We start from the raw sequence: 25,254 nt of genomic DNA, 5'->3' as shown, positions 1-25,254 counted from the left end.
AATCACAGTCTGAGTTGGCACTATTATCAAAGACTGTAATTACTTAGATAATAGAACACATCTTGTTGTACTTGTTTAAACTTGTACAAACATGTTCATGGTTCATGCACGGGTCGTCTTCGATTAGTTGAGTCATATTTCATCCTCGTCTCAAATGTTGACACAGTTGGAGTCGCTTACAATGTGCAGTCGTGCTTTAAACATGTACTGCAAATGGAATTGTTTGAAAAATCACAGTTTTAATTTTACGTACAAAACGGTGCGGCCCAAGTACTCCGGCTTCATCCATTCTCTACAGTCTGTTTACGATGTCTGTCTCCATAATCTCTCTGTCTCCAGACCGTGCCAGCTCATCCACACCCATTATCTCCCAGTACGCACTTATGATAATACAGTCACTGGCCACTGTACAGAAGCCGATGAAGTCCACAACCTCCTCTTTCCTCACCCTCTTCACACTCTCTCCAGTATTCCTCGTGCATCGCAGCCAGGCCTTAAATCTCACATTTCCGTCTATTTGATAAAGTATGGGGAAAGCCTTCTGCCTCTGAATACAGCGGTGTTGGGAGATGTGCCAGAGGAATACAAAGGAGGCTTGTATCAGATAAAGCAGAGATCTGAGTGGAGAAGAAGGGGCTGGGATGCTGGAGTTAAGCCACTGCCTTCTGTGTGTGGATTTACACCGGATTTCCTTCAGGTGACACAAAGAGTTCCACACACAGATTTTTAAGCCTTGTTTCTGATAAGTAAAACCTTGACAGCAGATTGGTGGTTGGTGTTAAGTAAAAGTTGTTAAAAAGTGTGGATTTTAACATGGTGTGGTCACTGGATTTTGGTACAAGCCATTCAAGATCATTTAAGCTTCGGGCAGTTTTATTCTTTGTGCTGTATTTCTTTTAGTCTTTTATTCAATTTAATTTTACTTACAAATCTGAATATATCACCTTTGACACTTTTTGCTATCCTATATTAAAGCTGGGAGATAAAAAATAAAATAAAATAAAAAATACCGGTAATATTGCAACTGTTGTTTAGGAGATATACAAAATTAGAATATGGAGTATATCATCCATAATTCAGAAAATTTACATACAAAAAAAAGAAAAAATTACCACAAGAAGAGATTGAAACAGCTAGCGTAATAACACAACACAGGGGGTTAAAAAGGTATATCTGCACATTTGTAGTTAATTTTATGCCAAATGCATTATTAAAATATTGTCTGAATAATTTGCTGTTGGTTAATAAGAACTATTCTTATACTAGAATTTGTGATGTATTTTTAACAGCCCATGTGAATTGATAAAGTTTAGTTCTAGTTTAGTCTTGGTTTATTACAAAGTACCAAACATTATCCTCTAATAACTTTTTGACATTTTTTGTTGTTGAAAGAATGCTCCCTCTTGTTTTCTAAGTTCTTGTCTTTAATAGAAAGTTGTGTCCTCTTACCCGGGACGTTTACTGTGTGTGTACTGAAACAATAGCTTCTGTCCCGTCGGTCCATCTGTCCTGTGCTCTTTGTATAAGGCCCACTCCATCTCCATCTCTGCGTCTGTCTGAGCTGCTGAATTATTCATGTCTCGTCTTCAAGGAGCCTCTTTGTTCTCCTCTGCTGCAGCCAGTGCGTTCCTGGGAGCACTCAGGGTAATGTGCACGTAGACGTGTGAGACACATGTGCAGCCCGCTGCAGCTCAAGTCAACGCCAAGTTCAGGGAGCGTCTTTCATCGTATTCACATACAAGCTCATTCTCAGTCAATATGCAGTTTGATTGTATATTAAGTGGAAACTATTTTAAATACATTTTTGAAATTGAAAAAAGAAAAAAAAAAAAATTTCCAGTAAAATTATAAATGGAAAACATGTAAACTGCTAAGGCCAACATTGTAAATACAAATTTGCTCTTAGGGTTTTGCCTTATAAAATAAATACAATATTTGAATAGTTGCTCATATGGTGAATTTACATTTTTTTTGTAAGTGACCACTGTTTTGTTCTTTTTTTCTCCTTGCCGAGAAGGACGGTCTAAGGACAGAGGACGTTCTTGGACAGTTTGCTTGTCTGTTTCTCTTTCAATGTTGATTTTCTAACTTTCTCTTGGTTAAATCAATTCTCATGTTCAGCCCTAAGAGGCGACTGCTCTTGTGACTTTGGGCTTTACAAAAATAAATTGATGTATTTACCTGTTTGAGCTGCTGGCTGCCAACCATCCTCCAAACTGTCACGTGTCTTGATGGTGACGTGTCATATATCAGCTGTTGTTACATCCTTAGGGCGGTCAGTCTGACAGACCTAGCAGGTCACTCAAACTGACCACGCCTCCTGTTGCCCAGGGGGCCTTGGAGAAGGGTGTCCCATTTGTGAAAGGGGGAATTCCCCTTTATTATGGTTGATGGTGTCTGCTCCTCATTTTCTGATTTCATTGTCCTTTATTTCTTTGGCAGTGATCTGATATGCAAAAAGAATAATCATATCATGGACTGGGACAGGCCACAGGGCATAGAATCTGAAACCAAAAAGTTGAATCCTGCCAGGTCTGCCAGGCTGAACACGTCCTCAGGAAGTAACAACAGATGAAATGTGACACCTCACCACCCAGACCGGTGACTGAGGACAGCTCACAGCTAGCAGCCCAAACATGTCAAGATAAATACATGTCACTGAAAAAGTTGTCTGCTTAAAAGAAATCCAATATAAGTATCATAGAAGATGAATGTTACCAAAGACATATTGTGGGTGTTACATGTTATTATTAATGATAATTTATGGTGACACTTGTTGAAGCCAAATGTTTGAAAACATACACTGACAGCTTCAAACTAACTGATTCACATGCCAAGGCAGATGGAAATCAGCCTCCACTCTGTGAATCCAGGAATTTCTTAATTTCTGTACTGTTGCACGATTAAAAATACAAAGAAAATAACTCATCATCAATAATATTCATCAATATTTTCACTGTCTGCCTCAGATATGGTTGGTCCAGGATTCCACATTTAAACCTTAAACAAATGACACACTGTCGATGTGCAGCACTTACTTAGAAACAGTTGGCCAAAGCTTTGCCTCATTGTGGACTTTCTCTGGCTTCTACAAATTATACTTCTAAGAACATACCTCAATGTTTTGCAGATTTAGAACATCAGTTTTTTGTCCCTTGAGCGCAGCCTCCTCTACCTCCCACACACACCTAATAAGCCCATCATGTTGATGAAGACAAATACAATACTACACATACAAATAGACTTAGCATACAAGTGGCCCATGGCATCAAGTGCTCATGGTCGCTCCACACAAAATGTTGACTTCATTCTTTTTCCCGATTAGAATCACAGCCACTTCACCCGTCAGTGGCCTGGAGGCAAAATGAATATTCAAACCAGTTTAGACCCGGCTCATGCATATTTATAATGGTTAACACCACATATGCAAATGAGCCAGCCAACCCAGATGGCTCTAGATCACGACATAATGATGGCACATACACACTCGCGGGCGCACTGTAAAGGCCGCTTCTCACAAGGCCAAACGCCGTCATGTCTGGAGAACGAGAGACAAAGCAGCACTAGAGGCATCACAAGTGGACATACAAATGAGCCGCTGAAAAGGGGATTGTACACTCATGACCACAACAGAATGGGTAAAAGGTGCCATGAGACAGTTGTTGATACAGTGAATAGAGGCAGGCGGATGCGGAGGAAGAGAGTGTTGTAAATACTGTGACTCTCCAGATACATCTTAAGATAATCTAATTAATGATGAGCTATAATGTGAGCCGTCAACAGGGGATGGGATTAAAGAAGTCCTCAAAGGCAGTAGTGGCTTCTGCTGGCAGCATATTGTCTCAGTAGTACAGATACTAGAATGTACTTGTTGATACCTTTAGTCTGGCCAGCAAGAGTAATTTCTCGATTTCACAAAGACATGAAAATTCCTACTGTTGTGATTGGACCCAGCTTAGGAGTGGATCAGACAAATCACAGAGCAGAGAGCGGAAGCCAAATGTGAAGCGACAAAACAAATTAAAACAAACACAGCGACACAGACCATAGAACATACTTCAGCCTCTTTTAACAGAAACACAGGCAGTTTGACTTAGAGGTAAGTAAGCGTTTCGTGCATTGGTGGATGGAAAAGATGTCTGTGCTTTTCTCTCAAACCACCCATTTACTGAGATCTGTTCCAGGTTGACAAATGCGTACTGTTCTATTCAGAGAGCTATATATCATTCTGGTGTTATCCAGGTTAACTGCAGTTTTTTCACTCAACTACTCAAATCAAGCCGAAGTATCCATCAGTGACCAGAAAGCTTATGTCACGGTTCTGATAGAAAACTAACTCAGTGTTCAGCTCCAGTCAAATGAAGCTCATCAAGGACAGCAGTTTTATGGGAAAATTTGGAACCATGTTTGGAATTCTGGCCGCGAGTATCATAGCAACCAAAGAGCTAATCCAAAGTGAACGCCTCTTCTTTCTCCGCACCGCTGGGTTAGCACGGAGCAGGCGCTTAGCAACGCTATCAATCAAACCTGTTGCTAACGCTATAGCAGGAGTGGTCTCGGGGAAAAGAGGCACCTGATTTGTCTCTTATTAGTGTTCATATCTTGAATCACGAACAAAAAAGCAAAATAAAATAACTGGGATCATGTAGAATGGGTTAATACAAAGATTTTAAAACCGTAATGACTGTAGCAATTACAGAGAGAGGGGTGACAAGTTTCCAATTTAAAGTGAATTGGAGCCAGGGTCGATGGAGCTGGAAACGAGCCCACGATCACTTCCTATTTGGAACACGGCAGCGAGCAGGTTAGCTATGTCCATTTATATATACAGTCAATATATATGCAACCCGCCTCCAGTTCTTCTTATTCCTCATTCTTCTTTTAACCTACTTTTTCTTTTTTTTCTCCTTGTTGTTAGTACACTTTCTTTTTTAACAATCATCAGCTGAGATCCATAACCAGATTAATTCAGTGCATGTTCATTGTGAGGTTTGAAAAATAAATCACATAACCGGCTTTTGAAAATAAACAATATATTTATTCCGACATTGCTTTGCCAACTCAATCCATCTCATAACTGTAAGGAGCATCTGGACGGTCTCACCGCTAACAAACCTGTCGTAAACTTTCTCTCTTGTTATTTCTTTTTTCCCAAGGACCACTAGCACCTCCTCCCTAGGTTTGTTTTCCTTTCCGGGCTGATGCTTTGATCTGGACTCTGCCTCTCTCAGCCCGACAGCAGCAGAAACACAGTGGCTCGATGCTGCTCTGTGGACACAATCAGATATTTCCTTTGAGCTAAGCCTTGTTAACAAGCTTATCGGGCCCATAGTGCTGCCCAATGAGTTGCCAGTGCGCTACATATGACAGGGCTAACACAAACACGCAGGCTTGTGCTTATGTTGTGTAGAGAGATTAGGAGCAGCCTGTTGAATATAAGCCTGCTCCTACTACTGCTCTGTCACTAAGGGTCATTATTAACCTGATGTTTTTATCATGGACAAGAGATATATGTGCAGTGACATATATATACTTTACATGCTGGTGACACAGACTTAAAAACTGCTTTAAGTTTGGGTAAAAATAATGAATTGAGACGTACATGTGTTTGTAAAGTGAAACTGAACACTAAATCAATGTTTTTGCTACTAAAAATGTGCGTACGGTGTTATAATAGTCCTGTTTACTGTTCTGATAACACCTGGCTGTAGGGGCGGAGTTTCACCTGTGGATACCTGTTTGACCAATCACACTGTTCCTCTTATTCCCAGACCCCGCCCCTCCTTCTCCCAGTTTAATAGCTCTATGTGAAATGTGTTTTTTGGGCAAAGTTTAGCTGTTCAGTCCCACTTTAAATTACAATTCAGTTCACGCTTCACATCGAACACTTTCAAGAACACAGACATTTGAAAGAAGACCAAATCTGAACACCCGAACAAAAACAAGAATCCTTGCTTCATGGATAGCAGTGATTTGAACCTGCCAAGATGATTATAAGCAACACATACTGCTGCCAGGGATTTATCGGGAATTGCATGCATAATTAGACAGGATATTTTGCCGTTTGCTGAAGACGTTCTATAACCCAAATTGCTGCAGCATTTGAGATTGGATAATTTAATCAATCAAGTTCTAATTTCATTGTGATTAACTGCGCTGGCCTCAAAATCATCCAGAATTTCAACTTGAAGCAACAAGTAACTTCCATACAAATTTCCATTCAACAGCAACTGTGAAATGCACAAGTGTATGCAGCTTTTGTGTTGTGTCAGCCCAAACAGTACACAGTAGGCTCACATTAGTTTAAGTGTGCAGTCAGAATGAGGTCAGGCAGAGGCACACAGCTCAACTAGGTCAGAGGCTGAGTCACTACGCTGCACCATACCTGGACCTGCACTGGACAAACACAAGTCACAAGTAAGGCAGACATAATCTTTATTGTCACAGGCAGTAATCCAACCCCTATATGGCAAATGTGCATGGGCTACATTCATTAAAACAATCAGTTGATTATGGAACCACTCATGTTAAGAAGTTTATTATCTTTATTATTTAAAGGTACAGTTTGCAACTTGCTGGAGGTTGAAAGTCACTTGCATGATTCTATACAAATAAAAAAATAAAATCATACTTTGGAACATTCGTGGAGATAGATATGTTTGGCAAAGGATCAACATCATCAATCAATTGAAACAAGCAGAAAGAGGACCTCCTTCAGGCTAAATTAGAGCCAGGTTTGTGGAGATGCACGTTTTATGTTTTTAGTCTATTTCTTTGATAAAAAGTTGTAGACTAAGGCCGTGTCCCAATTCGTGAAATGCACCGTTCGAAGTATCCGGCTGAAAATGCGTACTCCTTGGTGTAGCCGCTATCTTGCCGAAATGGGACAGCTCTTTTCGGCACTTCTTGTCACGCCAGAAGTGACGCAAGTGCCCTTCAACAAACACTTCGAACGGTGTATTTAAGCGCACTTTGGTGAATTGAGACATGACCTAAGGCTTTAAAATGCCTCGGAATATGTTTAGGTTAGTTCTTGCATTTATTCATTGACTTAAGTAACTTCAAAATAAATAATGAAGAAGGATTCTGTAGCAAAATGGGTTCAGTATATTTGTCATCTCTCCACAACAGTTGCGTCAAAAAACATCTGCTACATCTTTTGCCTCCATAAAATATCCAATAAGAACCTCTTTAAGAAAACAAGAAGCCAGAGTGTGGTGGCGAGAGATCAAAAGTAGACCTCTCCAGTGGCTGGGAAATGTCTTGGGAATGTACCAGGATCTTATACCCAAAGATGCAAGGCGAAACAAAAAACAACACAGTGACAGAAAATGTGACTGCTTTGGGTTTAGGCAAGACAGCAGCAAGACAGCAGCAAGACAGGACCACATGATAAGTCAGTTATATTTGTCAGCTTTGACAAACGTGCGGCTTGTATTGAAACTGTTCCAGCAAACACACTATATCATGCATGAGCGGACCGAGGCACTACAGGCAGGGTAACAATTATAATAAAAAATATATCATTTTAAAATATAAAAAGTCCAGTGCAGTTCATTTCAAGCCCATAGAAAAGCACACATATGGGGTTCATATCTTGAGTACTCATTCCTGCTCCAGACAAATGACTTTTTGGACTTCCCACCCTAGAAATTTCCATACTTATTACTTTGCCTGACTAAGCCAAAGATTGGACCCAAAGTTAAACAGCTACACATCTGACACATTCTGCTGCAGTCGCTCACCTTAAAAAAAGTTGTAAATGTAAAAGTTCAACATTGTGTCAGCTTCAGATCATGATTTTGTTAAGGGTGTCTCTTTAAATATTCACCGCACTACTAAACGTGCTGACTCATGGTGTAGTTCTGGTAAATAGTCAAGTCAGTCTTTTCTTTATCTCCCAGAGGGCAGCTGTGGTTTGGGTTTACATCACTGCACTTTTCTGTTTACATGTGTGTGTGTGTGCGTGTGTGTGTCGAGGTGATTGCTTACATAAGTGCATGTTTTGTTAGCATGCTACATTACGTGTCTGCTTGTTCTTTTACAGATCCACACCCAAGTGCTCTCCATCTGAGTCTTATGCATTAATCATGATGCGTATATCCAAATGTTGCAGAAGAAGCATTACTGAAATCACATTGTTAGATAAGCTCTATAGAAAGTAAGTTTAATTGACAGCAAGTACCTTTTGATAACTTAAAAACTAATTAAATATGCATTGAACTTTTTTGAACAGTTATTTTATCCTAACTTAAATGCACGTTACGCCATCACACATTCACCTCTTTTCATTTTACTTATGTCACACATGTCAATATATCTAAATATAATGGCACATTTCATAGCAGTCAGCCTTTGACTAACACTTTCATTGCTTGCAGTTGTATAATCTAGGTTGGTAGTCGGTTAAACTTATAGGATGCATTGGTGGCGCTGTCCTTGGTGCTGATTGACACTGCTGATCAGTGTTTATTCAGAGCTGTCCTTGGTGCTGAAATGTCAAACTTCACACAGGACACGTACAGAAGAGCTGCACTGGGACTGCTCAGTCTCACAGGAGAGGTTGCCTTTGCCCTAAATATTTCACTTTATTGTGCTTTTACCCACAGCTCATCATAACTTTATCACCTCATCATTAGTATACTCAAAGTTGTATTTTGTATTTTGATTAGTAATCCTGTGTTTTCCTGCATTCAAGGCTTTAGTGCTCAGATAATTCTTATCCCGGCACACATTTCTACATTTAGATTTGATTATTTGACAGAAATCAAGACTCCAAATGATACTTGTAGGGGTCACATGGCCACTTCGCTCAAAAATAAACATGAAATTTACAATGTACTGCTTGCTAAACTGAAATGCCACTAGTCAGTTCTGCAGTTTTAATGAAGAAGTCAATGCTGTGCCTATTGTTATTTATAATGGTGCCGTGTCGTCTTTAATACAATTTTCTTAGAGCTGTTAAACAAATTAAAAAGAAAACATGCACATTTTTATCTTTTTTCAGTGATGATTTTATCGATGCATTCATTGTTCTCACATCTTTGGACACATGTTTCTGTGAAAATAATTCTGTTTGGGGTTGTTCTCTCTCTCTGCCTCTCTTTGTTGGGTTTTCTAATAACCTGACCTTAACTGGTAATAGACTCCATATTCCATCCATTAGATTGGTCTCGCAGCCTTCATTATTTCCCGTTTTTAAATGTCATTGCACACCTATTATAACTGCCATTGTATTCTGTGGAGTGGCCTAATTGCTAATTTAGAGAAATGCACCCTTCTAAACCCCCTCCATTAATACCAATGCCAGGATGGAGTCCAAAATGAGAGTAAAATATAAAATAGCCTTCCACTGTGCCAACCAGCACCAATTGTTATACAAATAAATGGTACGTTTTAATATGCCATTAAATGTTTTTTAGTTCCATGATGAGGTACCAAGAACTAATTTCTCTTAATCACTTCATAACTCTTAATGAATCCCCAACAGAAGAATGTGCTGCTTATAATCAGCTTGGCAGGTTCAAACCACTGCCATCCATGTACCAAGAACTCCAAAATACACCCAATAGGATTATAGTACCATGTTTTGGGGAACCTGGCCAAATTGAGGAGTGATGCCTCTGAACATTACTGCAGTTTAACAAATTAGTGTTAAAGTCAATTTTGGAATCTTAGTTATGGTGCCAGAATGCCAAATAAACAGAAAAACAAATTGACTTGGCAGTAGCTTGTGTGGTGTTGTGTTAATAGCCAAAGCAAATGTTCAACAAATCTCCTCTTAGTGACACAATCAGGCTTCTGGGAAATGAGGAGATGCACTCACATTCACCTTGACGTTTGCAATAACTGAAGGTCAAAGCTGGTTCAGAAAGAAACAAAAAAATCTGAAACTTTTCATTCTTACTTAAAGGTATTCAAAGTGAGTGTATTCTCTTCTTCCAGGTGTATCAAAAAAATCTCCAAAGTTTCTCCAAAAGGTGCCTTTGTTGCAATGAAGTAGAAACTACACTTAGTTGAAGCCTGCTGTTTAGTGCTAATCTGTGTGTGAACAGATGGCACGCGCTAACAAGCTAGGCTAAATGTAGCCACTGTTGGCATGAGCCGAGACTGATCTCTGACTTCCTGATCCCAAGCCTCTTAATTAAATGCACCGTTTAATCTACTCAGTTTTTAGTCCCTCTGGTGCTCCAAAAAATAATATTGTGTATCACTATTCCCCAATTGTCCAGGGTATCTGGGGGCATACTCGTGGAGTGTTCTCAAAGACTTTCAGCTTTTCATCTACACTACAGGTTGTGGTGAAACCTGTTAGTAACAGTATATAGTTCATTTGTGTCTTGTGTTTTAGTCATTTTACTTTTATACCTGTTAAATGGTGAAATGGCAGATGAACAGAAGAACTCTTCTATCATTAGTCCAACTACAGTCACATTTTGTTTGTGCTTCTGATCAGTCACTGAGTAAACTCAGGACCTCTGCTGGAGCTGTCCATGGTGCTGAATGACTCTGCAGTGTTTGACATAGCACTGTCCCTGGTGCTGAAATGCATTAGGCTCATATAAAATAACTGCCATGGTCAATTAGAGCTACAAGTCATTACTTTGAATACAGTCTACTTACATCTACCCTTACAGTGCTAGTACATTCATTTAACAGTTTACCCGGAGCACTCGACTGCTTGTCATACTTTTGAAAGTTTCCTTGCTTTTGTATACTGAGGATAGGGTTTTGCAATAGAAGTTATCTTTATGCATCAATTGAGTGGCAGATGTTTTCAGAGACTGGCCAGAAGTGGCCAAAGACTCGTGAGAGTTCCACGTGACTCTCATCTGCTCTGTGGGTGGTGAAATTCACATATATTATAAAGCTGTTCAGCCAAAAAATAGTATTATTAAAATTTGTCTTCTTATTTAGTGTTTGATTTCAGAAATCCCTATCATTTTTTAACTGGCAGTGCCCCAGGTCTGATCTGACTACAGCTGTCTACTGAGAGGTTCTCATAATATTCTCAAGAGGCACAACTACAAAGTGCTTTGGAGTTTCTAAAGGGGTAGTGATAACCCACATGTCCATGCTGAGGATTCCCTGGGAGGATCTGTGTTTGATTGTGGAGTGTTTTATGCTGCACGGGTCAGTTTCTAAGTAGAGCTCTTTGCGGAAGCCCCTTGTGACAAGTATGCCACCATGTTATTTAGACACTAAGGCGCAACACGGTCCAAAATGTGTTGTACCAAATGTGTATCAACTACCAGTGGTTCATCAGTGGGTACATTTACACCAGTAAGAATCTGAATAATCAGATTACCCAATTAGGTCAGGTTTTTGGTGAGTGTTTACAGGCACAACAGAAACTGGATCATCAAAAACTTTTGGTGAAAGTTCAACACATTTTTAGAGCTGGCCTAACTGCTGCATTTGGAGGATTATGTTAAGTTGTCCTTTTTGCATGATTTGCCTTTGTCAACAATCAGAAAGAACTCTGACTCACACCACATGACACATAACTACTTACTCTTTTGAAAGACACTGACCACTGCAAACTGGGAACACTTCTAAGAGCAAAATGGAGATGTTCAAACATCAAGCCAAAGCAATACAACAAGATCAGTCAAATTCTTGTCCAAACTTTCAGATTCCTTTTTTATCAGCTTGAAAAACTAAATGTTACGACCGTATACCGCCCCACCCACCAACAGGTGACATAATGAATAAATGCTTGTTAGTATAGCCTCAAAAGCTTGAATCACAGATCATGTTTATTTTACTATTTCTCGGCTTGACTTGTGTTTGGTTGAGGTTCATTAGCAAAGCAGTCACACCAGCCACAGTTTTTCCTAACACTGTCATGACAGATAGAGGTTATTGCAGCCATATGCTACCATCTGTTTTACTTACACATGCAGTAAAGAAACTTGTAAAGCAGAACAGTATCATATTTTCTTCATTTAAAAATGCAAATATGGACACACTGAATCACCTCTTGTATATTGTGACAACTAAATGTACTATGCATTCTTTCCTCTGAGGCCTGACACTAACCAAACAACTATCGGGGTCAGAGGTGGAGTACACACATAATGTTTTCGCTACTACAATGTGCATTACGCATACTAAAGATGTATTGTTTTCATTTGTACTACAGCCAGTATGTTAAGGTTAAGGTACACTTTATTACTACCACTACTGTATGTGCAATGTCTATTAATAGTACTGTTAAAGCTACAATTCCTACTTCTGCAGCTGCTATGACAACCCACTTAACACTAACATCAATACATTTTGGTGAGTTAAATGTTGTATTAGTAGTATCAATAAAACATGGAATATGAAGAGACTGCAGCACCGAAATAAAAGGATCAATATTACTTTGTGGCAGAATTTTCACCAAAAATGTTACAGGAACACGGCAAACAAGAACAGAAACAACATGCAACAGCTATTCTAATGTAATTAAAGAGTCAGTAATGGATTTTAAGCAGGAACTTAACTGGAGCCAGCAGCCAGCCAAACACTAATCCTGCCTTGGCAAAGACAGGCAATTTATTTAGAGTTACTGTGTTTTCCCAGCAGTGCTGCGGAGGCCCGGGTGCTCTAGCTTCTGTAAGCAAAGGTATTAACGAGGCAATGAATGGGATATGAATGCATTAACATGGTCAATATAGAGATTTTAGGTTTACACAATGTGTTATGCTAAGGTATAATTAGCTGGCAAGTTGTTAATGGGCTATAAATGGTGCATCTGTATCAGTGTCAAATACAGTCTCCAAAAATGTACCCTCCCTACTCCAACTACAAGCTTTTCAAGAAAGAATGTTATTCAGAAAAACAAAAGATATATGCTAAAAATGAAAAGAACATAAACACAAAAGTGGCCCATTACTGAACCCTGGGGGACACCATTATACCACCATACAGTAGAAGTGCTTTTAAATACTCCCAAATTAATTTACAAATCTGAGTTATCAAATTGTGTTTCATGCTGTTGTATTCATTGTATTACTAAAACCTTTTTCTGTAGCACAAAAGAAGAAAAAAATAGTAAATGCGAGTCTGTTTGCCTTTAGTCAATCTGTTACTACTTCAATAATGCACTATTTATGCCTCATATTGAACACATGCTCTGAATGCCCAGCCAGATCAATCCAGATGTGGCAAATGTCAGGTCGGGTTGCGATATCGGCCTGCCTCTGCTCTTCTAATGGGAAATGTCCCCTAACATCTGTGCTCTCTGCTCTCTTTCTCTCTCTCTTCTCTGTCTGTCTGTGAGCAGCAGGATAAATTGAATTAGAGCCTCACCACCCACTCAGCAGGATCCGGCCGCCCTTTGTCAGATAGGGGACCACAATGTCACAGAATCAGGGTTAGCAAGATAAACACAGGGCAAAAAGATATATGAGAATAATACAAAAATGCCCCTAAAAGAACTTGTCTTCTGTGATTCTATGTGACAGATCTGCCATTTTTTGTATTGGGAATTCAACAAAATAGGCATATTTCTGCATGCCATGGATGCCCTGGATGCTATTGCTCCACAAGGAATTGGTGGGAAAGGCAGAAAAAAGTTGAAATCGCATTTCAAAAGTCTACTCTACAAAGGAAGGTTTTAAAAATATGAAACAATAGGGTAAAAGTTTAAATACATGCATGTTTATATTCTGCCCCAATGTCGGAGGGAGGTTCCAGCATCTCAAAAAAGTCCACATCATAGAACTTCAGAAGTGACTGGTGTCTGCTGCTGCTCACATATATCACATGGATGTATTCTGTTCTGTAACATACCACACAAGTCATCATTGTGCCTGTATTTGTTGGCATGGCTATTTTTCCCAATATAATGCCCATACTGGCCATAACTATGTCTCATCTCAATTCATTATGTGTTTAATGATAATGTAAAGCATTTTTTGATTCATAAATAGGACTCTAAACAAGTAAAATTGAGTGGAAATCTCCTTTTCTCTCCCTGTTCATTCACACACATTGCTTTGCAGGAGCTCAGTGTCATTTGCATAATGCCTCCACATCCAGTGGCCCATTAGCAGCACCACGAGGGGCCTGTGTGCATACATTTGGAGGTTTGATTATCAGATGCAATCCACTGCACTGGACCAAACTAACGGGACTCCTACTCAAGCCATAACAGAGGGGAAGAGAATGGATTAAAAGATCTCATGCTTCCATCTTTTCATGAAATAACAATTCTTTGTGCTGAGCACATTTGGGTTTTATGTAATGGAAAACTTATCAAAGACATATTGTCACAGTGTATATGTATGCTCTTTAACATATTCAAACTACAGTATGTACCTAAAATAAATATGTTGCCAGGCAGTTCTTGGATATCAACACCCGGAGCCCTGTTTAGAGAACTATATATCTTCTCTCAAACATGTAAATATTCTTGGCTTGTAGTTTCCTGCCGCAAGTCCATTAACACACCAGATTGCCAATGACATTACGCACACACCACTCTTATAACACCTCCATCAGTATTGCTCAGTGCCAGCAAGGTATAAGGTTCATTTGCGCACGCGCAGCAAAGCCTACAAGACGCACTCACATCGATGCTGCATCTCATTTATTCTGGAGGCTCGATTTCTCTGCCCAGCACGCAGTAGGAGATGCCACATGACACTACTCTGCTATTTTTTACGCAAACGCCCGGTGCGGACAAGACGAGGCTTCTGAGGGCTTATGAGCGTCTTGCAAGAGTGCTGAAAGGCGACAGGGGAGCACTCCAGAGGCAAATCCACCTGACATCTGCTTAGGGCTGCCAAATACAAAAAAGCTCCTACTTAAGTTGTTCTCTCCCCGTGTGCTTATGTAGGTTCACATATGGGAGCAAAGCTAAATACATTTGCCTTCATCCATTCCACCTGGCGTCCCAGCTTTACGCACAGGAAAAATGTGACCTCCCAAACAGCTAAAATACCACATCCCACCAGTCCGTTCAACCTCATATGTTGGGCTGTTTTTAGACACCCGTATGACCAACCAGCTGAAGATATGCCCCCCTTTTTTCCTATCCCCGAACAGATTCTCAATTCACCTGATCCAACTGGCGCAGCCACTCAGCAAGAACATGTAAGAAGCCATTGTGTGTGTATAATGAAAGAAAGTAGCCTACTTTACCTTATTTCAAACGTGAAGTTGTGTAAAGTGTCAAAGCGTAATTCTGCTTCCAATTCCCATAATTAGTAGTTAACTCCACACAGATACGCTCCACGTTAAAGAACATCCCACATAAGCATTTGTTTGTGTGAAATAATGCGGTTATCCTTCAGTGGTGGCTGAAATATCCGGCTAGTTCAATTTTAATCCGAGATGCTTTCCGTTGGGGTGCGACCGTTTTGCATTCTGACGGCGCCCGACGACTCCATCCCGCTCTAGCTGTGTGTGCGCGCGCCTCTCCCTCCAGGTCTCATCCCTCCATCCGCGGGGTAATTGAAGAATCCCATCCGACACAAGCTCAAACGATCCCCCCCCCAGAAAAAAACCCACTGGCCCGTTCTGCGCGTATTGTCTTCCCTTGTTCTTGGCCAGCGCTGCCTTTCCACCACAGTCTTCCACTTCTTTTCGCTGTGGAGAAATTAGGAATTCCACTACAAAGCAACGAAATATCCCAAGCTCAAAGGTGGTAAAGTGTGGTTACTCCTGTACAGATCCAGTCAAGAGGTGGAGTTGGGTAAGGTGCGTAAAAATCCGCGTTTAAGTTCAATAGTTGTAGACCGATCATTTCCTGGCAGTTTTTTGGGGGTTTCACTTTACATTGGGCTTCAGTTGTCTCCTCTGTCGGGAGTCTCTCTGTTTTAACGAAGCTCACTCTGCGTTAATTCCTTCCCGTGCGTCTCGTCTGCAGTCAGGAGCGCAATAGAGGAGTAAAAAAAAACAGCACGAGGAAACCGGAGAGAGCCAGACCCACTGGGCTGTGGTCCCGGGGAAGGCGTCCTGCGGTCACTCACGGAGACAGATTAACGGTGGAGTCCCGCTGATCCTCCGCTGTGCCGCCGCTCGCCTCTCCTACGCCGCTAATCCACGCAGAGACGTCAAGTGCGAGGCGAAAGACGAAGCTTCCGTTTAAACCTTTCAAAATAAAAGCGAAGATTGTCTTTGCCTTTTCATTTTTAGAGTGTTTCATGACTTTTCTGTTGTAGTGAGATGGATTTAGAGTTAGTAGGTAAAACATTTGATCATCTAAAGTCATGGATAAATGCCCATGCCTATACAACAATCTAAAAAAAACGTGAAAAATAAAAGTATATAAGTAACAAATGTGTGTAAACTACGAAACTATACAAATGTGTGTAAACTATACGAACTAATATTGTTGAAATTGTTGTTAATTTTCTTTATTATTATTATTATTATTATTATTATTATTATTATTATTATTATTATTATTATTATTATTATTTATTTATTTATTTATTTATTTATTTTTATTATTTTATTTTCTAAAACGTCTTTTTTATCTAAATTCAAATAGCCTACATTTGATTAGCGATTTAAACATATGCCTTTTATTATTTACTTTACTTATTATTTACAATCTTGCTGCTACTCTTTAAAATAACACAGACAAAAGATAAAACACATTTTGAGGAAGTGTCCACACATCATCCATACGTTCATCCATCAGTGTCTTGCCTCACATTGCGCTTGTCCCTGTAGGGGCCTATTGTCTTAAAATCTAAATCTACTTCCGGTTTTCGCTACGCACGCAACCGCTCACTTGACGCATCTCACGTTCTGCTGCATAAAGTTGTTGAAGCCTGTGTCGCGCGCCCTGACAGCCTACACCCCGCGTGCAGAGCCGGACGGTGCGTGGCGTGCGTCCCAGCGGTAGAGAGACGCAAATCTTACGCACCTGTAACATGTGTCTCTGGAGGTTTTATGTTGTAATGTATATTTGAGGTTGAGCCTGTCATGGTTTCAACTCCTTGTGCTCAAATGGGAAATAGAGTAGTGTGAAGTCAAAAAGAAACAAGCCATGCATTTGTGGACTTGGGATATATGTGTTTGCAGAGTTTGTGAACTGAGAAATTGTTTTAATATGTCTTATCTTTTGGCATTTAGTATTTTTAGTATTTAAGTTATTACCTCATTAATGTATTTGATGAATCCTGCAACCAGTCAAGAGCAATGAACATCTGTAGTACAGCTCGGCTTGGTCCGGACAGCCTTAATGGGAGGGTTCAATCACGTCCATGTCTTCTATGGGTAACATTAACTGGGACAAATACATAGTGTAGGGTAGAGCGCTCATCCGGTGATTCACAGGTTGGTGGTTCGGATCCCACTCTTTCATTGGTAGAGTGGTCAGATCCGCTGACTAACCAGCTTCCACAGATGAATGCGCACACTGGTGTATGACTCTGTGTGAATGGGTGAGTGGTTCCATGATGTAAAGCGGTTTGAGTGCCTTGAAGGTGGAAAAACGCTATATAAAGGTGAGACCATTTACCATTTACCATTAGTAGCACAACTAAACCATAACAAGAATGGCATTTCCACAACCATTTAGTTTAACATGAATGGTTGCTGTTATTACGGGCTTTTTTGATGATATTATTCATTTAATTTATATGGTAAACCAATTGTATTGGGTGTTTTAGCTATCTGGTACAATTCACTGCCATCATTTTGCAGTCAAACTCTGCTTAATTGTCACTGAGTCTTATTCAGAAATGTATTGATTTGCGGGTTGCTGCGACTGTTAAACGCTTTCATTTCCGCCCTGTCACTTGGTCTACACTATGATAATAAACACTAATAGAACAGCATCATCCATACTGTTGGACTATAATGCTGCCCATCACTATATTGATTAGTTCTTTACAGCCATGGCAGTTATTGAAATGTTGTCATGGTGCTGATGGGACAGCTTCCTTCTCCATCCACCATTTGACTCATGAATACAGACCTTCCACATCTAGGGTCCCATTTCAAACCTAATCCGCTGCTGGATCCCACTGAGAGAATCAATGGCACAATGGCTTTTAGTTCCACAATCAGGTGTTTTATGGCCCCAGTAAAAGATATTGTCTCGTGTTTGTCTGTCCAAAATCACACGCACTGGTTCAAAATGTCTAGTGACAATGTGTTTTATTTTTTGCTTGTTTTGTTTTATGTTGGTCAGTTGGATCAGGATGTCTCCGGGAATATATTTATTTAATGTGCGATACATTTTATGGCATTAAATAATTGTTGAGCACTAATACAGTAATATTAAATAGCTTAAACAAAAATAAATAATTAAAATCACGTATATGTAACTTTGCTCATATATGGTGATTACTTTGTCTGTAATGTTTCAATATGGTATGAATTCACACTTGGTGTCACCTTGGTGTTGAAGACCCCTCTGACAGAAGGCTCTGCCAGGCGTTCCCAACAGACCCTTACGATACGCTTGGGTCTGCCAGGTCTGTCCGGCTTCCTCCTCCGCCAGCGGATCCAACTCACCACCAGGTGGTGATCGGTTGACAGCTCAGCCCCTCTCTTCACCCGAGTGTCCAAGACACGCAGTCGGAGATAAGATGACATAACAACAAAGTCGATCGTCGACCTCTGACCTAGAGTGTCCTGGTGCCACGTGCACCGATGGACACCCTTGTGCTCGAACATGGTGTTCGTTATGGACAAACTGTGACTAGCACAGAAGTCCAATAACAAAACGCCACTCGGGTTCAGATCAGGGAGGCCGTTCTTCCCAATCACGCCCCTCCAAGTGTCACTGTCGTTACCCACATGGGCGTTGAAGTCCCCCAGGAGAACAACAGAGTCCCCTCCCCAGTTGGTGCACTATCTAGTACCCCTCCCAGGGACTCTAAGAAGGCCGGGTACTCTGCACTGCTGTTTGGCCCGTAGGCCGACACAACAGTGAGAGACCTGTCCCCGACCAAAGGCGCAGGGACGCGACCCTCTCGTTCACCGGAGTGAACCCCAACGTGAAGCGGCTGAGCTGTGGGGCAATGAGCAAGCCCACACCAGCTCGCCGCCTCTCCCCGCGGGCAACGCCAGAGAAATGGAGAGTCCAGCCCCTCTCAAGAAGTTGGGTTCCAGAGCCCAAACTGTGCGTGGAGGTGAGGCCGACTATATCTAGTTGGTAACGCTCAACCTCCTGCACAAGCTCCGGCTCCTTCCCCCCCAGCGAGGTGACATTCCATGTCCCCAGAGCCAGTCTCCATGTCCAGAGATCCGGTCGTTGAGGCCCCCGCCTTCGACTGCTGCCCAGATCTTCATGCACCGGCCCCTTACGGATCCTCTTGCGGGTGGTGGGTCCACATGAGGACGGCCCCACGTCACTCCTTTGGGCTGAGCCCGGCTGGGCCCCGTGGGGCCACCAGGCGCTCGCTGTCGAGCACCCACCCCAGGCCTGGCTCCAGGGTGGGGCCCAGGTAATGCCGGTCCGAGTGACATAGCTTGCCTTGATTGAACACTCGTCATAAGGGGCTTCTGAACCGCTCTTCGTCTGACCCATCCCCCTGGACCTGTTTGCCATGGGTGACCCTACCAGGAGCATGAAGCCCACGACAACATAGCTCCCAGGATCATTCGGGCACTCAAACCCCTCCACCACGTTAAGGTGGCGGTTTCCAGAAATATGTATGTTTAAAGCCTTACCATGGAACATTCCAGGCAAACCAATAACATTTTCTATCAGAATGTGGTTTTTTTTTCAGCTGTTTTGTTTGATTTATTGTGCAGAAAACTTAATACTTTGACATACCTATTATCAAAAGTTTACTCAACAACATACACATTTTGCATTAAACTGACATCACATAACAGAACATAATACTGATTTTGAATACAAAAGCTATACACTACAATAAATCTTGGTAATAACCTGCCTTAATACACACTGGAGGTCAACATCTTTCCAGTTGTGTGTATATAAAACTGCTCCGTGTTTTGCATTGAAAAGGGTGAATCATTCAAACCCAGTGACATCTATATATTGCTGTTCTGATAATACATTTCTCATACACCAGTTTCATCCATTGGCCTGTATCTCCCACTACTATATATTTCGCACTATATATGTTGTTATCCAGCTTTTGTTCCCTTTCTTGCTGTGTGCTACTATAAGCCTGTAAACCTATAGACCTCCAGTGGTGCTGATCAGAGCATTGATTGTCTGATCATCTGGGGACCTTTGTGGAAAACCGTAGAAAGGCTGAAATAATTGGAAAGCTGGACAAAAATCCCCCTTCAGAGATTCTTGTATCAGTGATCGGAAAGGCGCACATCCTACAATGGCACCTTTATATTGTTTATGTGCCACAAACCAAACCAAACATTTATGCTTAAGTAAAAGTGCAGGTACCTGGCAAAAAAAAAAAAAAAAAAAAAATACAAGTACAAGTCCTACTGCCAAATTTGTACCCAAGTAAAAGTTAAAAAATGCATTAATACTCAAAATACTAGTGACTTTTTAATCATACATTGGGCAATTGGGACATCTATAATTTCAAATGTAACTGATTACAATTCACAATTAGAAGTAAATCTACTAAAAAAATGCATGTATTCCCCAAAAATGTCCTTTCTATTTAGTTACTTCCCGACTTTGCAAACACTACCATTGCTTTGAGCGGTCCAACTTTAACTACAAATATGCAGGATGGTTATATGTTATCCAGTTATTATCCCACGTAGTACCACAGATGTCTGATTTGACTCGAGACCTCTAAAGCTATAATGAAATCCCCGATGTTGTCAGTTCTGTCCATTGAGGAGAAGGGTATAGACGTGCGCACAAAGGCAGTGTCAGAATACACATAAGCCCCTAAAGCTGTAGCTCTCTGTCACTATGGATCAGCCCATCGATTAGCTGTTATGGCTATTGCCGACGGCAGCAGGTCATATCGGCTGGAATCCTTTGGAATGTTCAGGAAAAGAAGACACTCAGCAAGGACTTCAAGAGGACTTCCACTCAGGGATTCCTTTCATCGTGTGTGGCGTTTGAATGTAGTTAAAAAGTGTATGGTGTAGGTTTTAAAGATGCTCTGGAAATAGTTTGGAAAGAGTTGCGTGGTGGCGAAGTGGTTAGACAGTAGACCTGCTCAGTTAAAAGTCTATTCCTGGACCATGTGGATTGTTTTTTTTTTTTTTTCTGTTTGGAAGTTGTATTTAGCTTGGAGTTCCAGATGTTTCTTCATCCAAATTGACTGTATTTAGACTGATGCGAAAAAGATCCAACCTCATTAACCTCCCAAGTCTAAGTCTGACCTCATTTTACATTTTACCTTAGAAACCTTAGAGTAGCTAACTTGTCTCGATTTTGTCTTAACTTGTGCTCTCATGGACTAGTTTATACTGGAGAAGCCTTATTTGAAGCATTATACGACCCTGCAAAAACCATTATGAACTCTCGTGGGATCTCTTTTCTTTCAAACAACGAATATAATTAAATGAATGTTGAGGCGCAATGCGAAAGGTGCGAATAGGTTGGCGTGGTTGGTGTGGCGAAAGGGAGGAGTGACAGAGCTGGTCCCACTTCCACTTCCTCTGTGACGCTACAGATTGGCCAATGTCAGGAACTGGAATCAGAACCCATAATTAATCGACTTAACACTGACAAAATCTTGACAAAAACTGCTCTGTCTTGCCTGCATCTAATACAAAGAAAAGTATCAATTGCAAACCCAGGGAAATAGTTTAATGTGATGCATTTTGGACTGAGATCACGTTGGATTTGTGAGGACGGTCCACCTTGCTATGTCATCTGAGAAAGCTGTGTTCGTGAATATAGACGTGCCAAAGGGTTTGCAAGAAATAGAGACAAATTAGCCATCAGTGCTCATTGCTAAACTAGCAAACTCCTCCTTTCACTGTTTGAAAATCAGTTACCACCAACTTATGTATTATTTCAACATAAAGCACCCATAAAAGCAATACTTAAAGTGAAAAGTATATATCTTCAAATTTGTGAAGTGCTGCCCTATAAATATACCACTCTTTCAAGATGTTTTGGTTCTGAGCGTATCACCAATTATCCTATCTCCAGCACCAGGAACTGCTTTGAATAGACCCTAACGCTGCAGCTATTTGCGGCTTATATAGTTTTACGTACAACCCACAAAAGGAATAATCTGAGATGACTAATGAGTTAATGAGAGCTCAGCCTCATTATGTGATGTGTAGCGTCTCAAAACAGAGGTAAAGTGCCTGTACAGAGAGGTGGGACATAGTTTATAGTTTACTACTTGTCAAATATGAACTAGGTGAAGAAACTTAGAAAACGTGGATACTCCAAACTCTATGCTTTGAGTTTAAGTGATATTAGATTGATTTCAGTGTATTCAAGACTAAAAATAAAATATTTGAGTATTTATATCCATGTAGAATGTTTCTGCAACCTCAATGAAGACAAGCAGCTAACACTAGTTACAGTTCAGGTCTATGGAGAGGCCCCGTTCACTGTAACAATTCATGGATCACTTTTTTCTTTTTTTTTTTTGTGACATGTAAGTGAACAAATGCACAAAATATGAGTGTAATGCCATACTGGGACACATTCCAGGCTCCATGGTGACAAGCAACTGGTGTAAACTATGCAAACTAGTGCAACTGTCCACTTTCATAGTAACCAGTCCTTTGCAATCCCGTACATCTCAACCAACTCAAAATGGCCTCCTCGACCTGATTCCCTTATTCTTTGTTATGAAAAATCACTACCACTTCAGCTGTCCTACCATCTTGCTCCTGTCATTGTCTCCAGACCACTCATATTTTGCTTTGGTGGCATGATAAAAAGGGGCCAAAACCCCACAGTTTAGTCCAGCAGCCACACAGATAGAGAGGCACTTAAACACTAAAGCTGCCATCTTACGCTGTTGAGTCATCTATAGTGCATGAAGCGACCCGGGAAACAGTGTGAGCTTCATTAGCACCAAAACTTTTGACAGCTGTGACACGGCCAGCTTTGTTTCCAAATAATAAGGCTGAGGAGCACTTTCCCGCCATAATAAAACATGCACAAGCACTCAAGGAGAAAAGAGAGGAGTTGAATTCACTGCTGCACTGTATATAGGATATGTTGGATCAGATCTGGTGTGGTACAGTTTTACATCTTGACAAAGTGTTGCATGCGACAAATGATTATTAGCAAGAATTAAATTGATTGGTGTTCATTTTAATTCATAAAACATGGAATAGACTGTGTCCAAAATGTTCTCCTTTTGGACTAATCCTTGTTTAGAACCTTTGTAGTTCAATTGTGATCATCTCATTTAGTTTAGACCTGGTATAGTCCTGTTATAGACCTGGTATAGTCCTGTTATAGACCTGGTATAGTCCTGTTATAGACCTGGTTTACATCTGGTGGTATTTGGAATGCTAAATATTTTCTTAGGTGTTAATTGCTGTGACTGATGGTATTTTGTTGAACCTAATGACAAATAAAAAATCTTCACACAGTTGCACCATACCCTTTATTGTGGCAGGCTAGTTCATTTTAATTAATGTCCATCCATTTGGAGTCACAAGTCTCTGAAAACAAGTCAATAGAGTGGTATGCGGGCAGGGCAATCAAGGTTAGCAGTGCTTGTCCAATAAAATCTAAAATCATTGCGTGTCAAAAGTATAATTAATCATGAAATATATCCAAATAAGTATCCCTTTACTTCTGCCTGTTTGAAGCATGTTTGTAGTCACGGCGGGCTTTAATACACCATGACTTTTAGTGCACTGGCCACTGAGCAAACAGCATCAAGCTCAGTTCCAAATATCTCATTAACTTGTGTTGTCCTGTGCTACGACGGCCATGCCACCACACTCTCAACATGCGCTTTTACAACTGGAAAAGACAGCAGGTTGTTTTAGAGGATTGTACATGCGTACTAAGGACCACAACAGACTCAAACAATGTTGAATAAACCCCATGGAGGAATCTGGAGGAATCAGACATCTGAGAAGATTTCTAGTGAGTGTCCATGTGCAGCAGGAGACGACAACAGCAGCACCAACTTTCAACACGTGTCTAAAAATAACTGAAAAATATAATAGATGTTATTTAGAAATGCAGGCAGTCATTTAATCAAACATGAGATAGTGTCAGGGCTGGTTTGTGTGAAATGGAGGTTCCAGATGGAGCAGTGGAGTGACAATGGCTGGGGCAGCTTGGAACCCATCTGATGACCAGTGTGTTTATGAAGCAATAGAGTGAAAGGAATAACAGGACAATTACACATGTGTGGAGGAAAATGGGGCTGGACCAACTCCTCTCCAGGGAAATACAGGACATTTCTTCAGGAATGACATGGCTTTGATTTCCATCTGTGAGAGATGAGGGTCAGCACACTGTTCTAACACAGGCCTGTGTGTAAGGGGACATTTGTGACACATGAGGCTGTTTTATCTCTTCATGAATATATTCATGAAGAGATACTACTGACTAGCCCTGTTTGTACAGACAGGGCGAGGCTAGACTTCTCTAATTTAACTTCAAATGGCTCAGTATATATGTATTTAATGTCTGTAAAAATAAATATACTCATTTGCAGTGCCTTTGTATAAAAAGTGATGTTTTTAAATTGTTATTGGCTAAGTATTGCCATCCACCCCAAGTCCACTTGCCTACCTATAACAATCACTGCACGCTACTGTTTCAATATTAGAAAGAAACAAGAACTCTAGCTTGTGTGATTGCTGGCACAAGGATTGAATTCAATGCACAAATTCTTCTCTGATAGAATTAGAATAGAATTTTTTCTCTTTTTTCACACACGATTGTCCATGAAATACAGGGGATATCAAAAGCAACAAAGCAGTTTCCACTGAAAATTGTCAACTAATATCAATGCTTCAAAGGTGCAAATATGCAAATCTCCCTTTCTATCTGAAATAGCCCATCGCAGCTTCTTTTGTAAAAACAATTTGCCAGAAAACACTACACACAATTCCTGACAACCTTTCCATTTACTACCTTCTACCTTTTACACTGTTTGTGGAGATAGTGCAACTCTTTCAAAGTGTTTGGTAAAGCAACATCCTAGCATACGCCAACTGACGGATAACTATCATGGCAGCGTGACGTATTCCAGCACACATCTCTTTAACTGTGCGGTTTTCACCTCGCCACTGGCCTTTTCACGTACCACGTATCACAGGGCGAAGCTCATTTCTACTGTGCGCCTGGTTGGCTGACACGCTCCAGGTCACAGCATCTGCTCTGAACGCGTGAGGGACTGCGAGTGTCAGAGTGTTAGCGGTTTGTAGACAGGTGCATGCCCCATTCATAGT

At 40.8% G+C, this 25,254-nt stretch overlaps 2 protein-coding genes across 2 annotated transcripts in view; one reads left to right on the top strand and one right to left on the bottom strand.

Annotated features, from left to right (window-relative positions):
- The window catches only part of lrfn5a (leucine rich repeat and fibronectin type III domain containing 5a), a 112,252-nt gene extending 96,270 nt beyond the window's left edge, over positions 1–15,982 (bottom strand). Inside the window, exon 1 of the mRNA XM_033988845.2 lies at positions 15,136–15,982. The gene's annotated coding sequence lies outside the window, so the exon portion shown is untranslated. The remainder of the gene's footprint in view (positions 1–15,135) is intronic.
- LOC117390921 (splicing regulatory glutamine/lysine-rich protein 1-like) overlaps positions 1–25,254 on the top strand; it is a 79,129-nt gene that overhangs the window by 42,429 nt on the left and 11,446 nt on the right. The gene's annotated exons all lie outside the window — the stretch shown is intronic.

Source organism: Periophthalmus magnuspinnatus, chromosome 22, assembly GCF_009829125.3.
Source record: "Periophthalmus magnuspinnatus isolate fPerMag1 chromosome 22, fPerMag1.2.pri, whole genome shotgun sequence".
Lineage (NCBI taxonomy): Eukaryota > Metazoa > Chordata > Actinopteri > Gobiiformes > Gobiidae > Periophthalmus > Periophthalmus magnuspinnatus.
This window is presented reverse-complemented; position numbering and strand designations above follow the sequence as displayed.